The 13,134-nt window shown below is 41.1% G+C and overlaps 1 long non-coding RNA gene across 1 annotated transcript; it reads right to left on the reverse strand.

Annotated features, from left to right (window-relative positions):
* Positions 1-333: 333 nt before the first annotated feature.
* Positions 334-955, reverse strand: LOC119901304. Its single transcript, XR_005444168.1, has 2 exons — positions 743-955; positions 334-393 (listed from the first exon to the last, which is right to left on the reverse strand). It is a non-coding gene; the product is annotated as an uncharacterized LOC119901304 (long non-coding RNA).
* Between the last annotated feature and the right edge of the window lie 12,179 nt (positions 956-13,134).

The raw sequence follows: 13,134 nt of genomic DNA on the forward strand, positions 1-13,134 counted from the left end.
GTGGATAATGAGTAGACTGCAGGTACAAAGAGAAGTCAGCGTCACACACACTTTGTTTTATTAAATCGCACCCGTTTTGCGGTTAGGTAATTATCCCACGTGACGACGATTGCGATTAAATTAATCGTGCAAACTTAAGCTATGTGCATTTCGTGTACATCTGAATACATCTTTTCTAAAATCTGGTCATTGAATATCACAATCTATTGAAAATGAAGAGTGGTTTACAGCCATGAGAGCAGATAACTTATCTACCTGAGAGTAGCTGGAAGGAAAACTAGTCAACAGCAGATACTCACCCCGCGTCGGCGGCTGTGTTTTGGAGCAGTTATATTTTGGTGACAGGATGGCCTTTATTAAGGCCAACGGCCATGGGGTAGCGAATAGCCATATCTGCAGAAGACAACACACACAATCATCAACTCAAGTGCAAAGTTTGTAAATGTAAGTGAAGATGTCACATCCCCCAAGCAGAGACGCGGTAACGTTAGTGATCAACCGCGGGTGGAAAGCCTTCAAACCGGACATGAAGCGATAGAACATGACTTTATATAGGCCTAAACTATATCCAACACAGACGCTCAACAATATCCATAGTTGTCGTGCTGAAATGTGTGCGGTTGCTGCTTGCAAACAATAAGTAACGTTACAGAATTCAGGAGCTTATCAGTAGCTACATTGTGTTAACCTAAAATACACGTTTCATTTATTTCTGTGGTACATGAATAGACATAGTTGTTACGTGAAGTCCAAAGATTGGTGTAGTGTCGAATTCTTTGGTTAAAATCGATGGATGGCAGAGATAATACGTAGATTTTAGTTCATGGTTGTACACATTAAATCCTACCTGCTATCTGCGATGTCGGTCAAACCGGAAGGACTGTTGGATGAACGAAGCGGGGCAATGAAGGCTTTGTACCGGAAGACATTAAGGCGGCGTGGCAGAGTAGCGCCCCTATCGGGATGAAACAGGAACTGTATAATTAGGCGTCCAGGCATCAAAGGCGTTGGTTTATACAGTCTATAAGCCTGTTATTTATTTTATTTCAGAATCGGGCTTATTAACATGTAGCTTTTATACATAGCCTATGAATTTGCCTTTTTAGAGAGGCCAGCTGGAGTTGGAAGAAACTGTTCTTGTGGATCGAGGTTTTGATCTTGAATCTTGATCTCTGAGGAGCCATGACCGAGGGCACCATAGGCCTACACAATGGGATGGGATACACAAGAACTTGGAAGTGTTTTCATGCCGAAGGGAAGACAGATTACAGATTACACTGTTTTATCTTTGATTTGTTTTTTGATTCTAGTTAAAAGTCTGTGTTCACTGTAGGTCTGAACAACAAAGGACCACAAACAACTTTCTGCATTTATTAGAAAGATTTTTATTTTCTTCTGTATTCAACCTCTTCCCATAAATGCATGTTACTAACTTCACTTCTTCTCTCTTCCATAATCTTGTGCTTTCTATCCCTCTCCCCTCTCTCTCTCTGTTGCTTTCTGCAGGTGTTTCTGGTTCTGGAGTTCAATTCAATTAAATTCAATTTTATTTATATAGCACCAAATCACAACAAGTTATCTCACAGCACTTTTCATAAAAGAGCAGGTCTAGACCGTACTCTGTGATGTTATTTACAGATTCCCACCAAGAGCAGCACTGGGCGACAGAGGCAAGGAAAAACTTCCTTTTAAGAGGCAGAAACCTCGAGCAGAACCATGGCTCAGGGTGGGCGGCCATGTGCCTCGACCGGTTGGGGTGAAGGAGAGAGAGAGAGAGAGAGAGAGAGAGAGAGAGGAACAGAGAGAGAGAGAGAGGGATGGAAGGAGAGAGAGGGGAGGGAGGCAGCCTACACAATATACACACAGAGGTACAGACAGTAAAAGTGATGTTGCTATAGACTAAATGAAAAATGGTATAGATATGCATAGTAGTGTTAATGATAACAATCATAATGTTAATGATTATAATAACAATAATAACAATAGGACTAGTAACAATAGTTGTAGCAGAGGGTGTCAAGCAGGAACACAGGGGCAGCAGGTGACCTGCAGCCACAGATTCAGACTCCACAGCTCCAGAGCCAGAAACACCTGCAGGAAGTGATAGGAGGAGAGGAGAGGGACGAGAAAGCACAAGACTACCGGAAAGGGGAGAAGTTGTGTTATAACATGCAATAATGGGATGAGTTTGCATACAGAGGGAGAGGAAATAGAGGAGAGAGGAGCTCAGTGCATCATAGGAAATCCGCCGGCAGTCTAGGCCTATAGCAGCATAACTAAGGGATGGTTCAGGACTCACCTGAGCCAGCCCTAACTATAAGCTTTATCAAAGAGGAAAGTCTTAAGCCTACTCTTAAATGTGGAGATGGTGTCTGCCTCCTGAACACAAACTGGAACCTGGTTCCACAGGAGAGGAGCTTGATAGCCGAACGCTCTGGCTCCTAGTCTACTTTTGGAGACTCTAGGAACCACAAGTAACCCTGCATTCTGGGAGCACAGTGCTCTGGTGGGGTAGTAAGGTACTATGAGCTCTTTAAGATAAGATGGTGCCTGACCATTAAGAGCTTTGTAGGTAAGAAGAATGATTTTTCTATTCTGGATTTTACTGGAACCCAATGCAGAGAAGCTAAGACAGGAGAAATATGATCTCTTTTCCTGGTTCCTGTCAGAACACGTGCTGCAGCATTCTGGATCAGCTGAAGAGTCTTAATGGACTTTTTGAGCAGCCTGACAATAAGGAATTGCAGTAATCCAGCCTAGAAGTAACAAATGCATGGACTAGTTTTTCTGCATCACTTTTAGACAGGATGTTCCTGATTTTTGCAATATTACGTAGGTGAAAACAGGCGGTCCTTGAAATTTGCTTAATGTGAGACTTAAACAACATGTCCTGATCAAAGATAACTCCCAGATTCCTCACAGTGGTGCTGGAGGCCAGGGCGATGCCATCAAGGGAAACTTATCTTTAGATAATGCGTCACGGAGGTGCTTGGCACCAGAACAATAACTTCAGTTTTATCTGAGTTTAACATTAGAAAATTACAGGTCATCCAGGTTTTAACATCCTGAAGGCACATTTGAAGTTTAGCTAACTGATGAGTTTCATCTGGCTTGATCGATAGATATAACTGAGTATCATCTGCATAACAATGAAAGTTTATGGAATATTTCCTGATAATATTGCCTAAAGGAAGCATATATAAAGTGAAGAGGATTGGTCCGAGGACAGATCCTTGAGGAACTCCATGACTAACTTTGGCGTGCATGGAGGACTCATCGTTAACATGTAAAAACTGAAATCGATCTGATAAATAGGACTTAAACCAGCTTAGAGCGGTTCCTTTAATGCCAATGAAATGTTCCAGTCTCTGTAATAGGATCTGATGGTCAATGGTATCAAATGCAGCACTAAGATCTAATAAAACCAGTACAGACAAGTCCTTTGTCTGATGCAATAAGGAGGTCGTTAGTAATTTTCAACAGTGCTGTCTCTGTGCTATGATGAGCTCTAAATCCTGACTGAAAATTCTCGAATAAACTATTGCTCTGTAGAAAGTCACACAGCTGTTTAGCAACTGCTTTCTCCAGAACCTAGAGAGAAATGGAAGGTTAGATATAGGTCTATAGTTGGCTAAAACATCCGGATCAAGTTTTTTCAGAAGAGGTTTAATTACAGCTACTTTAAAGTACTGTGGTACATAGCCTGTTGATAGAGATAGATTGATCATATCTAGTATAGAAGTGTTGACTAAGGGTAAAACATCTTTAAGCAACCTAGTCGGGATGGGGTCTAAGAGGCAGGTTGATGGTTTAGATGAAGAAATTATTGAAGTTAGTTGGTAAAGATTGAGGGAAGCAAAACAGTCTAAACATATATCTGGTATTACAGCTGTTTCTAAGGTTCCTGAGTTTGGAGATAAGTCGGTGCCAGTTGAGGGCAGGTCTTGGTGAATTTTGTTTCTAATAGTTAGAATTTTATCATTAAAGAAGCTCATGAAGTCGTAACTACTGAGAGCTATGGGAATACTTGGCTCAATAGAGCTGTGACTCTCTGTCAGCCTGGCTACAGTGCTGAAAAGAAACCTGGGGTTGTTCCTCTTTTCCTCTATTAATGACGAGTAGTACGCTGCTCTGGCCTTACGGAGGGCCTTCCTATAAGTTTTAAGACTATCTTGCCAAATTAAATGAGCATTTTCCAGTTTGGTGGAACGCCAATTCCTCTCAAGTTTCCGTGATATTTGCTTTAATTTGCGAGTTTCAGTATTATACCATGGAGCTAACCGTCTTCGTTTTATTATTTTCTTTTTTAGAGGGGCTACAGAGTCGAGTGTCATTCGCAGCAAGCCTGCAGCACTATCAACAAGATGATCGATTTGGGAGGGACTGAAATTAGCATAGGAGTCCTCTGTTACTTTGTGACTTGATAATGAATATAGAGCTGATGGAATCGCATCCTTAAATTTAGCTACAGCACTATCAGACAGACATCTTGTATAGAAATTTTTTCCCAATGGCGTGTAGTTCAGGAATACAAACTCAAACGTTATTAAACAGTGGTCTGATAAAAACGGATTCTGTGGGAACACCACTAAATGTTCAATTTCAATACCATATACCAAAACAAGGTCGAGGGTGTGGTTAAAACAGTGAATCGGTTCATGAACACTCTGAGAGAAGCCAATGGAATCTAACAGAGAGATACGCGTACTAAAGCTGTCATTCTCAACGTCCACATGAATATTAAAATCCCCTACACTAATAACTTTGTCCATTTTAAGGACTAAAGTTGACAAAAACTCTGCAAATTCAGATAAGAATTCAGAATACGGGCCAGGAACTCGGTACACTATAACGAAAATAATTGGTTGCAGTGATTTCCAACTTGGGTGCGAAAGACTAAGAACAAGACTTTCAAATGTGTTATAGTTTAGTTTAGGTTTAGAACTGATTAGTAGTCAATGATAGCTGCAACTCCACCTCCTCGGCCTGTGCCTCGAGGAATGTGAGTTTTAATGACTGGGAGGGGTTGATTCATTTAGGCTAACATATTCTCCATCACCCAGCCAGGTTTCAGTAAGACAAAATAAATCAATATCATAATCTGATATTAGTTCATTTACTAGTACACCTTTAGAAGAGAGAGATCTGATGTTTAAGAGTCCACATTTAATTTTCCTATTGGTTTGCACTATTGCTCTTGTGGTTTTAATTTTTACGAGGTTTTTATGCACAGCTCCTCTTCTGTTTACCTTTGATTTAAATAATTTCGATGGTCGGGGGGCAGACACGTCACTATAGGATTTCCACTAAGTAACTCCTGAAATGGAGGAGCAGAGAAGTGTATTAGACTGCAACTCTGGGTTGTCATGGATTTGGTCACTAATAAACTTGGCCAGATTTCTAGAAATGCCGTCTCTCCGGATCAGACCAGGTCTTCCCCAGAAAGTCTGCCAATGATCTACAAAGCCCACATCATTTGCTGGACACCACCTCGACAACCAGCGGGGGAATGACGACATGCGGCATACATGTCATCGCTGGTCAGATTTGGCAGGGGCCCAGAGAAAACTACGGTGTCCGACATTGTTTTTGCATATGTACACACTGGCCCAACATTTATCTTAGTGACCTCCGATTGGCGTAACCGGGAGTCATTACCGCCAAAGTGAAGAACAATCTTACTGTATTTACGTTTATCCTTAGCCAGCAGTTTCAAATAAGACTCAATGTCGCCTGCTCTGGCCCCAGGGATGCACTTAACTATGGCCGCTGGCTTCGCTAACTTCACGTTTCTCAAAATGGAGCTGTGTCGCTGAGTGGGGAAAATCTGTTAGAAACGTGAACAGGTTGGTGATGACCCGTGGACTTTGAATGCTTACGACTATTCCTCCTTCGGACAGTCACCCAGCCACCCCTTCCTGGCTGCACAGGAGATGCCGGGGGTGGCTACCACAGGGACTGGCTAGCTACAGTAGCTAAAGACTGATCTACCAAGGTGCGGAGCCGGACTTCTAAATCACTGAGCCTCGCCTCCATGTCTAAAAATAAACTACACTTGTTACACGTACCATTTCCGCTAAAGGAGGCAGAGGAGTAACTGAACATCTGACACACCGAGCAGGAGAAAGTAGGAGAGAGAGAGGGAGAAGGAGAAGCCATCGCTAGCTGCTGAGCTAAAGTCGCTAACGGCTAAGCTAAAGTACTGTAGCGTCAGCTACCAAAACTTTTGAACAACTATGAGATTGAACAGCAGTCACTAAAAGATGGAAAGAACTGTGAGTGCTTAGGCAAAATTACTGTAAGAATAAGTGTTTAGTGGACAGTTGGCTGCTGTAATCTAACAAATGTAACTGGTATTTAGCGAGAGCAGCACAACACGGTACCAACACACAAGCACCGGAAACGGAAATGAGTCAACACGCTTACCGCAGTACGTCAGCAACATCCGTCCCGATCTAGACCCACTACTAACTTGAGTTGTGGGGTCTGGCTCTGCCCTTCTTCTCCTCCGCAACATCTGCTGCTACAATTATTACTAGTCCTATTATTATTATCAGTAATATAACTATGATCATTAGTACTATTATACATTTTCTGTACCACTACTGTAGCTCTCTCTCTCTTCCTCTCTCTCGCCCCCAACCGGTCAAGGCAGATGACCGCCCATCCTGAGCCATGGTTCTACTGGAATTATTGGGACTATGGCACAAAGACTATGGTCTAGATCAGGGGTCGGCAAATAAGTCTGGCATTGGACCAAGTCATTAGATGACGGGCCAGAGCATAGTCAGTTTATCATTTATAATCCGTCATTTACTGTGTGCCTTTTTAGCTCAGTCAGTAGTGCGCAAGTGGCCAAAATCAGTTGAAATCAGACTGGTAATCTGACATACCAGGCAAATGCCTTGTGGGCTGATGAAGCTTTGGGGCCGGTGGAACGTAAATTATTTATCTCTAATCAATGATTGGCCCATAAAGCACTGACAGCAGCCCATTGGGTAATTTTCTATACTGTCATGAATTTTCAGAATGAGTGAGTAGTAGGAATATGAACCCAAATGACACCAGGAGCGGAGATTCAGATTTATTGACTTACAGAAACACAGGGCGAACACAGAATGGTGCAGAGCAAGTCCATAACACTCAGGTAATCCAAAATTCCACAGAACACAGGTACTCCCAATTGGCAAAAACATGACAGAGCATAAACACACTCCAATGACCAGATAGAGACTGAACAGAAACATCAGGCATATATACACAGGGACTAACGAGCAGGGTGGGAGCAACACAGGTGAAAAGGTAACGCAGGGAAAACAGAGAGACAGGCAGCAGAGTGATAACTGGGGTAACAGACATAACCTAGTTTACTGGACGCTAAACACAGACATAAACTAAGACACAGAACCAAAATGCAGAACTATACAGACAGGTACAAGGTGAGCTAAACAGAACCTGTGAATAAACAATGAAATAAACAAGGCTAAACAGAGAACACAAGACAAGGAACAAAACTCCAACAGAAACCATGGACCAACTGTTACACAGTTTTAGAATCAAGAACACAGAGTGGATAAAGGAGACAAGATAACAGGACAACAGACAAGACAGAACCCCAAAACACAACAGACCAAAATAACAGATAATCAGCTGACCAAAACTGACTGCAAAACTAAAACATGGCTGACAGGCAGAATGTGACAGACACTGGGCTTACTATCCCCCACTCCCTCCCTCTCTGCCCTCTGTTTCTTGCGTTGCAGGCATGGACTGTATTTTTTTTAAAAATTGACTTTATTGAAAATGTCAGCAGATATATACAACATATAAAGACATGCAACATTTCATAATCCAGGGGGATTCATTAAGGCTTTCCAATTAAAAGGTTAAAGCACCAACTTGAGTTTTTGAGTTCCAATATCGGTCACTTCCATGAGGTCATAAGTGTTGAATATAATTGTCCTTTGAGCGTTGCAGTTTTTTAAATATTTTATGGAGTCCATGCATCTGGTTCACTCATGAAGACAGGGAAGAATGGTTTAAACCACTCAATTTACATTTGTGGATATGGTATTTGGCAAGTAGAATAACAGATTTGTTATGAAGTAGGCCTATAGTCCTTTCTCATCCTCCCTGAAATCAAAAACACTAAAGAAAACATCCTTAAAACAAAAAGAAACATCCGGAATGAAATGAGCCTGAATGAACTCCAACTTGTCTGACCAGAATTTCTCTGTGTGATAACAGTTCAAAAATAAATGGGAAACATTTTCCTCTGCAGCTTTACAGAAAGAATACTCAGTTTCAATATTCAGTTTATATCTTTTAAAAGAAAGATTTTGCTGGGTCAATTTAAACAAAACCTTTCTCACTTTATTGCAATGACCACACTTTTTCCCAAGGCACACTCTCATTATACTATTCCAATATGAGGGTATGGAATTGTAACAATATCTTTTTGGAATAAACCTCTAATAAGTTTATTATTAACCCATTGCTTTGTGGAAGCATAAACTCCCCACAGCAGTGTCAGATAAATTGATAGTGTGATGAAGTGGCCATCGGAAGTTAATGCCTCCCAGCAGCATCCTGACTTTAACTGATATGGGAATTTGATATGTCATCAAATACTCTGAGTAGCTAGGCTATAGAGTCTCTCATTGGTATCAAACACTTGACCAACAAGTAATATTATTATTAAACAAATTTTAAAAAAATATTGATTTGTTTTTATAGAAATGTCCTTATTATTCCATTTTCGACTTCTTTTCGTCGTGGTGGTGCTCAACGTGTTTCATGAAAGAGAGCGCATGCACAGAATAATAATACAACGGTCACACCCACACACTGTTGTATGGAAGTAAATAAAGAGCCCAGGGGTTAGCTCCGGTTACCAACCCAATTGTTACAGGATTGTCATTTCCATCCCCCGGAGGTTCCATCCTCCTGTGGTCACAAGTCTCGGATTTATGACAAATATTCACAACCTTGTGTCCTAGGCTTGTGTCCTTTTCATTGCATTTATTATAGTTTCAGGCGATGTAGCCTACCAAAAGCGATTTTAGAGGTTCTGAAGCACTGCAACAGTAGGCCTGGCTATGAAATTAGTTTTAATTTAATGTTAGAACATTATTACATTTGACTGGCGCTTTTATCCAAAGCGACTTACAATTGCTATATATGTCAGAGGTCACACGCCTCTGGAGCAACTAGGGGTTACGTATCTTGCTCAGGGACACAATGGTGGGTCACAGTGGGGGATTGAACCTGGGTCTCTCACACCTAAGGCAGGCATCTTATCCATTGCACCATCACCACCCGATTGCGCCATCACCACCCCTATACTAATAGAAATTATTTATGCTCCACAGATTCTGTGCAACCAAAATAAAGATTTTTTATTAATAATGAACTAATACTGACATATTAAACTCAACAGAAAACTACTTCCTTAAAAGAGAAAGCAAGCATGAATAAGCACTGGTCACTTAAATTAGGGAAACACTTTTAACAACCTCCCTTCTCTGAGGGAGTAAACACGAGCCTACAGCTCCACAATTCCCGAGCACACAGCTCCACACTGCTGTCTGACCCAAACTGGTCCACTGACCCCATAGGGGTCATTAACACTGACATGTCCCCACCACATTTTGAAATGGCTGATTTCGTCCCCATCACTTTTTGAAAGCATTTGTTAAAAATGTACTGAAAAAATAGCTTGCACCAAGAAATGTTAACTAACAAATAAAAATGCTTTGAGAAAAGGTTGATTTGCACAATAAGAGAACATACAATGCTATATGGTTTTCCCACATATAAAAAAAAAATTGGAGCAGAAAATGTCTCCAGAATGCAGGAAATCATGAGTTTAATGCTCAAAATCTTTCAGACCCCCTGCACACATATTTCAGCATTAAATATTTAATCTAAACATTGCTTGTCACAGCAGATTTTGAACACCTGCAGCCTCTCCTGCAGTAATAAATCTACAGTAGATAACAGTTGAACAAGGCGTGTATAGTCTCAGTGTTCATGACAGCACTTCTAAGAATAATAATAAGGCACATCTAGGTAATGTACAAAGATTAAGAATGATTAAGAATGATTAATGATTAATACTGATCAAGGATAATCACTGATGTCTGTTTTTTGTCTGCACTGCTCCCCTCTCTGTGTCCTAGGCATGCCCTCTGCTGATCATGCTATTTTAACCATAACCTGACTTTGTGGAATAAGCTGGTATCTTTTGTTCTGTGTGAGACAGGACATTCTTACTGTGATGGACTATATTGATGTATGTTTTGTAACACAATTTTCACAAATTCTGCTTCTACATTTTCCTTTGCTGGTGTTTTGGATGCTGCCTTGCTGTCTCACTGTGCTTCCTCACTCTGCTCCCAAAGCACACATGCTTGCTTATACATGTGCTACTGCTGAGCCTGGGCAGTTAGATACAAATAGTTTTTGAGTATGTTTAGGCCCCCAAAATTGAAGTTACTTTGCAGAAAAAGAAAGAAGAAATATTAAAGCTGCAAGCAGTGTTGGGCTGGCCCTCGCAGTTGAAGCGTGTCGGGATGTGAGGCAGCCACGTTGCAGATTCTGGAGCTCTGCCGGTGAGGCTGTGAATTTGCTTTGTGCTTCAGACCACTTGGCAATGTGACTATAAATGAACATTGGCATGTAAATGTGTTCGGGACAGGACAGTTATCAAGCACGTAAAGTTTTGTGCAGATGTGAGCATGTACACTGAAGTTCAACAACTTCCTGTGTCATGGCAAAGAGTTTAAAGTCGCCGCGACGCCACCGCCATGCCACTGCCACCACCACACCATTAACTGCAAAGTCATGTTTTGCAACATGGCTTCATCAATGTGTTAAGGGTTTTGAAGTTGATATGTATATTTTAAAAAAAGTATAAAAAAATGAATCCTTTCAGTTTCAATAGGGACCTCACACGGTTTGTGCTCAGGCCCTAAAAAAAATCCCTTCAATTCAATTAGTTTTCAGTCACGTGACGTGGTGACCTGGAGTGCAAAACAACGGACCAACATAGCGGCTCACACCGCCACCCCCCGTAGAGACGCCACAAAAGCAGTTAAATTTTATTTGGATCACCTTTCAACTTAAGAAAAAGAAAGATATGAACACAAACTGCAAGTGTTGGGCATATCTGATCCGTATAACGTTACAGCATCCGCTGCCGCATTTCTAATGTTAAAAACCACCCCTGCCGTTTCTCGGACTGCGGTAATGTTACCTTTAACTTCTGGGGAATCCCTCAGCTAACACAGCCCAGGCTTGTCTCCTCCCCGATTAGTAAATCCGAAAGCACAACAAACATCCAGCATTTTGGCAACGCAAAAGTAACAAACTCAAAGTAAAAGTGTGTCACTTGCATAGGCCTATTGGTTGGCAGGCAACGGAAACTAACATCTTTTTGCCCTCCAAGGGAGCGTTTTCATTGGAGTGTGACGTCACGTGAACACTATGATTAGGGACCTTGCACGGTTCGTGCTCAGGCCCTAATTAACATACCAGTATGTTTTCTTCCAGTAGTAGGATCTTCATCTGCGAAAATGATGCTGAACTTTCCATCTCGTGTGAAACAGGGTACACACACAAGCAAGTAAAAGTATGATGTTCATTATTTATTAAGGTTTAATCAATATAGCACTGATTTAATCAGTATAGCACACAAGTTACAAAGTGCTGTACAGTGAAACAAACATGATCCATACTTAAAAATGTAAATGAAAATAAAATAAAAAATCAACAATAAAATCAACATTATAAAAAATAAAAAAATACAATAAAAACGCCATACAATAAAAGTTAGATTTGAAAAGAGATTTAAAAGAGGGCACTTAGTTTGCCTGCCTGAGATCTCCGGGCAGGGAGTTCCACAGCTGAGGGGCCCGAACAGCAAAGGCTTGGTCATATTTAGTGACAAGACGAGACTTTGGAACTTTGCCAAGAGGATCTCAGGCATCAGTCCGGCTTATTGGGAGTTATCAAATCAGAGATGTAGGCAGCCCTGAACTGTCCGTTCAGGGGCTTTAAAAACAAGTAGTAAAATCTTAAAATCAATTCTAAAACTCACAGGGAACCAATGAAGGGCGGGGAGGATTGGTGTGATGTGGTCACTCCTCTTGCGAGTTAAAAAACTGGCTGCAGTATTTTGAATGAGCTGAAAACTATGAATATTTCCCTTACTGATACCAGAGTACAGAGCATTGCAGTAGTCGAGTCTTGAGGAAATAAAAGCATGTATGACCTTCTCTAGGTCAGCAGAAGAGAGAAATGTTCTAATCTTAGTTAGCTGTCTCAACTGGACAAAACAGGACTGCACTACTTTTGTCACCTGAGCATCAAAAGACAGCTCTGAGTCAAAAATGACACCAAGGTTGCGAGTTTCTTTCTGAATGTTGTCTGTGAAGACAACTAGGTTAGTGGTGAGGTTTTTGATGTAGCTAGTGCTGGTTCCGATGGGGGTAAATACAATTATTTCTGATTTTGTTTCATTTAATTGAAGATAGTTGTTAGACATCCAGACTTTTATTTCAGTGTGGCAAGAGAGAAGACCAGAGACATCGGAAGAATCGGGCCTTAACGGGACATTCAAGTGGGTATCATCTGCATAAAAATGGAAATCAATATTATAAGTCTGAATGATTTTTCCCAGGGGTAGCATGTATATGGTGAATAACAGTGGCCCCAAAATCAACCCCTGGGGGACCCCACAAAATAGAGGAGCATGCGAGGAGGTGGCTTCACCAAGGATCACGGAAAATTACCTATTTGACAAATAGGAGATGAAACTATCCAGGGCCACATCATTGATACCAACATAGTTTTTCAGACGGCTAATTAAAACATCATGGTCCACAGTGTCAAAAGCTGAGCTGAGGTTAAGAAGAATTAAAATAGACGACTTGCCTGAGTCAGCTGCAAGCAGTAAATCATTGGTGACCTTGATCAGAGCAGTCTCAGTATTATGCAGGGAGCGGAACCTGAACCTAAAAATTTCATTATTGTTCAAAAAGGAGATTAACTGAGTTTAAATTTTTTTTTCTAAAATTTTAGATAAAAACGGCAGCTTGCAAATGGGTCTAAAATTATTTAAAACAGAGGCAT

Source organism: Micropterus salmoides, unplaced genomic scaffold, assembly GCF_014851395.1.
Source record: "Micropterus salmoides isolate LMB-PRFRI ecotype aquatic unplaced genomic scaffold, ASM1485139v1 Ms_hic_scaffold_13, whole genome shotgun sequence".
Lineage (NCBI taxonomy): Eukaryota > Metazoa > Chordata > Actinopteri > Centrarchiformes > Centrarchidae > Micropterus > Micropterus salmoides.